The sequence below is a fragment of the Acomys minous genome, assembly GCF_964271855.1.
Source record: "Acomys minous genome assembly, chromosome: 6".
NCBI classification, from domain to species: Eukaryota; Metazoa; Chordata; class Mammalia; order Rodentia; family Muridae; genus Acomys; species Acomys minous.
Genome location: NC_140487.1, coordinates 45,930,327 through 45,935,795, shown reverse-complemented (window position 1 = coordinate 45,935,795; position 5,469 = coordinate 45,930,327). Strand labels below are relative to the sequence as shown.

General features: G+C 42.3%; 1 pseudogene across 1 annotated transcript; it reads left to right on the top strand.

Moving 5' to 3' along the window:
* Nucleotides 1–286: 286 nt before the first annotated feature.
* LOC311599720 (proteasome subunit alpha type-3-like) lies at nt 287–1,377 on the top strand (annotated as a pseudogene). Its single transcript has 2 exons — nt 287–376; nt 755–1,377. The product of its transcript is annotated as a proteasome subunit alpha type-3-like (transcript).
* Nucleotides 1,378–5,469: the final 4,092 nt, after the last annotated feature.

The window sequence follows — 5,469 nt, the reverse complement described above, 5'->3', positions numbered from 1 at the left end:
AGGCTTTCAGGGAGGAGGGGGGGAGGGGCATCCAGTGTCAGTATCTTGCTTTAAAAAAAAAAGTATGAACCTTGCTTAAAAGAATAACCATTCTTGTAATGATATAGTTTATGTTATACGCCATCTGGAAGGTATTAAAACCTTCTGTAGGTTACTGCTGTGCAACAGAGGAGTGGCACTTCAGGCCTGGAATCCCCGCGCGGCCTCCCAGGTCAGCACCGTGAGCTCCACTGGCACCAGGTATGACCTGTCAGCCACTACGTTCTCTGCTGATGGAAGAGTTTTTCAAGTTTGATATGCCATGAAGGCTGTGGAAGACATTAGTATGGCTATTGGGATCAGATATAGATATGGAGTGGTGTTTGGGGTAGAACAGCTAGTCTTTTCCACCTGCCAAGGAATATACATGCAGTAAACATTTAACCCTGACCCAGATCGAGCCAATGGTCAGGACATTCTCCACAGTTGAGCAGAGAGTGGGGACTGACTTTCACACAAACCCTGGTCCCACATATTTGACCACGTCCCCTGGATGGGGAGGCCTGGTGGCACTCAGAGGAAGGATAGCAGGCTACCAAGAAGAGACTTGATACCCTATGAGCATACACAGGGGGAGGAGGCCCTCTCAGTCACAGACATAGGGAAGGGAAGTAGGGGAAAAGTGGGAGAGAGGGAGGAATGGGAGGATACAAGGGTTGGGATAACTATTGAGATGTAAAATGAATGAATTAATTTTTAAAAAAAATTTTTAAAGCTAGTCTTTTCTAAGCTTTATGAAGAAGGCTCCAATAAATGGCTTCTAACACTGACCAGCATGTTGGAATGTCTATCGCAGGTTTGTTGGCAGATGTCCATTCATTAGCAGGCACAGCAAGAGAAGAAGCCTCCAACTTCTGGTCTAACTTTGGCAATAAGATTCCTCTAAAACGTCTTGCAGACAGAGTGGCCATGCATGTACATGCTTACGCTCTCTACAGTGCTGTTAGGCCTTGTGGCTGCAGTTTCCTGGTAGGGTCTTACATTGCCAATGGCGGTGCATAGCTCTATGTGATTGGCCCATCGGGTGTATCATATGGTTATTGGGGCTGTGCCATTGGCAAAGCCAGGTAAGATGCAAAGACACAAAATAGAAATGGTTCAGATGAAAGAAATGACTGACTTGCTGTGATGTAGGAAAAGATGTTGCAAAAATAACTTACATAGTAGATGATGAAGTTAAAGATAAAGCATTTGGACTGGAGCTCAGCTGGGCTGGTGAATTAACTAGAGGAAGACATGAAACTGTTCCTAAAGACATAAGGGGAAAAGCAGAGAAATATGCCAAGGATTCTTTGAAGGAAGAAGATGAATCAGATGATGACAACATGTAACATGTTTTTCACTATGTGCTATTCTATATTCTGTGAAAGTTCCATATGACCAGCACTATGGATTATATATACCCACTGACCAGTTTTCATTAAACTTTGTCTTATAAAAAGAAAACAAGGGCTGGAGAGATGGGTCCGTGGTTAAGAACACTGCCTGCTCTTCCAGAGGTCTTGAGTTCAATTCCCAGCAACCACATGGTGGCTCACAACCACCTATAAAGAGATCTGATGCCCTCTTCTGGTGAGCAGGTGTACATGCAAGCAGAACACTGTATATGTAATAAATAAATACATCTCTTTTAAAAAATAAAATAAGAAATAAAAAGAAAACAAACAAAAACAAAAACCTTTCATAGATCCAGGCACACACCTGTAATCCCAGTACTCGGGGAGTCAGAGGGAGATGGATCTTTGTGAGTTTCAAGACCACCCTGGTCTACAAAATGAGTCCAGGACAGCCAAAGCTACACAAAGAAACCCTGTCTCAAAAAAACAGAACAAAACAAAAAGCCTTCTGTGACAATATCAGTCTGAAAAATAATAAGCCTGCAATGCTTTTTTTTATTCTAATCATCAATTATAATAGTGGTTTTTTAAGTGTAAAAGAGTTAGAAGTAAATTGATCAGATGTGTGATCTATTACAGCTTTTACTGCTGGAACAGTTCGTAGGCTGTTCTTTCAGGGAGCTCAATAACCTTTAACACTAATCATATTCATTTGCCCAGTCTTAATGTGAAAATGTTAGCTGTCCAGCTAGCCTGAGTGGATGGCTGGACTCTTTGATTTTTCTTTTGCTGTCAGTTCTTTGACAATAGACATTCGTTCTCCGTGATTCACGAAGGGGACGGGGGATGTTTGCAACAACAGCTTGCTTCAGACTTACCTTCTACCAATGACAGGTAAAGGACTCTAAAATAATTGTCAACAATTGCTGTGAAACAGAGTAACGTGGTATCTCCAGCGTAACACCTGAAACTTCCATTGCTTATAAAATGTTCATCTTTGAAAGTGATGCCTTCAGGATCACCTGTCTCTACATGCCATCGCTGAAAACAAAAAGGCAGAGTCTCCGCTCAAAGGGGCCTTTTCTTCTTTTGAGTCTCTCAGAACAAAAAATCTGACCCACTGTGTAAATACTCACTAGTACATCTTTTAAAATGTACATTGAGCTGCACACTACTTGTGCTTTGAGTGGGTTTTTTCCCCTTTATCATGTCCAATGGAGATCTCTGAGAAAAGTAACTTAGCCCGCACAGCGTCGCCATTTTCCAGGATGCCTGCCAAGTGGGTACTTAGGAGGATGGCCTCTAGGCCACAGGAGTGTCTTATCCTCTATCTGGGACCAGACACAATCCAGGAGGCTCCCAGGAGGACAGGTTCTGCTAACTGATAGCACTTTTCCATTTCTGACTAGAGAGATAGCTTCTGTTTCCAAGGAGTTAATATTTAACTCACACCAATAAATACATGGTTTAGACTGCTTCCTGCAATTCCATTTGTCATGTTTTGATGACTTTTAGGTTCTTGTTCTGAATAATGTGAATTTTATAATAGATTTCCTAGTTAGAGAAGAATATGCAGGTTTTCAGACCTTTGTTGAATTTAATGATCTATCTCTTTAATGCTGCTCCATCTGTATTCTTTTATTTGTGTGTGTGTGTATGTGTGTGTGTGTGTGTGTGTGTGTGTGTTGGTTTTGGGGTTGGTTTGGTTTTCATTTTGGGGGTGGTTTTGTTTCATTGTTTGGCTTTTTGGTTTTTGAGATAGGAACATATATAGCTCGGGCTAGACTGGATCTTCACTGTTCATGTTTCCCAAGAAATAATGTCATACAATAGACTGGCTCTAATATCTTATAGCTGTGAGACACTGGATGCATCTATTTCTCAGAACTTTTAAGACTTGGGTCAAGGTCATAATGTTTAACAGGACATTATGGAAATAGCTGCAAAGTAACCTATAGGTGTTGAAGAAACTATCTAATCTGATAGATTAGAATGTGGGAGCTCGAGAGATGGCTCAGTAGTCAGGACCATTTGTTGCTCCTGCCGAGGACCTGGGTTCGATTCCCAGTATCTGTATGGTGGCTAACAATGGCCTCATATCCAGACATCCAAGGACTGAGTCACCTGTCTGCCTGTGAGTTCTCTGGTTTTAGGGAGGTTTTTAATCTTGCACTATGTTAAATCCTTCCCTTTCAGAATCTTACAAGAGAGGATTAGAAAGTGAAGCTGATTAAAAGGAAGCGATTCCTGTCCATAGATTTTCCATAATGAGAGACATTGTGTCTAACTAGGCTGCCAGGTTTCCAGGGCGTATTTAAAGTCTGTGTTAGAACCTTTCATTAATAGTCCCAAGAAGGACCTGTGGGGGCTGGAGAGATGGCTCAGAGGTTAAGAGCACTGGCTGCTCTTCCAAAGGTCCTGAGTTCAATTCCAAGCAACCACATGGTGGCTCACAACCATCTATAATGAGATCTGATGCCCTCTTATGGCATGCAGGCACATACGTGGGCAGAATGTTGCATAAATAGTAAATAAATAAATCTTTTTTAAGGGGGGAAAGAAGAAGAGAAAGGACCTGTTACTCAGCTTGCTCTCTGTAGTTTCAGTTCCAGGAGATCTAACTCTTCTAACCTCCTTGGGCACCAGAAACACACATGGTACACATACAAATGATCAGAAAAACATTTATAATACACATAAACTATAGTCCATAAGTAGCTCAAATGTGAATGTGCTACTTAAAAGGCACAAGAAAATACTTTGGTGATAGAGATGAAATATAGAAACTTTAAAGGGCTAACAGTTCAACATTTTGATTTAACATGTTTCACTAGATTTCTCTACAAAAGCAGTACGTGTGTGTGTGTGTGTGTGTGTGTGTGTGTGTGTGTGTGATTAGTAGCAGCAGTATACAGTCAGTTTATGCAATACAGTTGACTCTCATCTAGAGGCTGAGAACCTAGTAGTTACTCAGCCCCCAAGGCTAGGTCCCTCAGCAGTAGTCTTAATCTAGTGACAAAGACTGGATGGTTCCAGTCTACAGTAGGAGCCTGGAAAGGCTGTTTCTAATATTAGCTAAGAAATCAGTATTGCCGGGCATGGTGGCGCACACCATTAATCCCAGCACTCGGGAGGCAGAGGCAGAGGGATCTCTGTGATTTCGAGGCCAGCCTGGTCTACAAAGGGATTCTAGGACAGCCAAGGCTACACAGAGAAATCCTGTCTCAAAAAAACGAGAGAGGGGGGGGGGGACCAGTATCAGCAGAAACAAGGTAAATTAATTCAGTCGCAAGAGGGAAGACCAAGGAAACACTAGGTGAGGTAATCATCTTTCTGTGTTCTTTTTATCTGGGCTGCTACCAAAAGGTGCTACTCATATTTGGGGCATGTCTTCCCATGTCAATTAAGGCAGTCAAGACAGTGCAACCACAGGCCAACTTATTTACTCACAGTTCTTTGGTTAATGGTCCCTGCTTGCTGTATATGGCAAGATGATATTTAAAACCAACCATCAGCCAGGCATGGTGGCGCACACCTTTAATCCCAGCACTCAGGGCAAAGGCAAGCAGATCGCTGTGAGTTCGAAGACCACCTGGTTTACAAAGTGAGTCCAGGACAGCCAAGGCTACACAGAGAAACCCAGTCTCAAAACATAATAAATAAATAATAAAAATAAAACCAACCATCATACACATGTCATATAAATTTTTCCTGGAAGATGTAAATAAATGTATATGCACCCCAAATGGGGCATAAACAACAGATCAAATAGTACATCAAAATCCAGTTTGGTGAACCAATGGCTTCTTTAGACTTACTAACAGAGCATGGGTGAAGGATACCTTACAGGAGTGTGAGTGACTCCAAAGCAACACCTCATTGGAAAGTCTTACTCCAGCACGGACAACTTCCACATGGCTGCATAGATTCCTGTCAGTCACCCATCCATAGTCTGTATACCCAGCTGACACCGGAAACCCAACATGGCTTGTGCATAGTCACGTACAGGTGGAGGGAGGTGTAGGAAGGAGTGCCTGGAAGCTCAGATAGGACCGTGAACGTCTGCTTGCTTCCTAAAAAAGCCAAAAGTCCA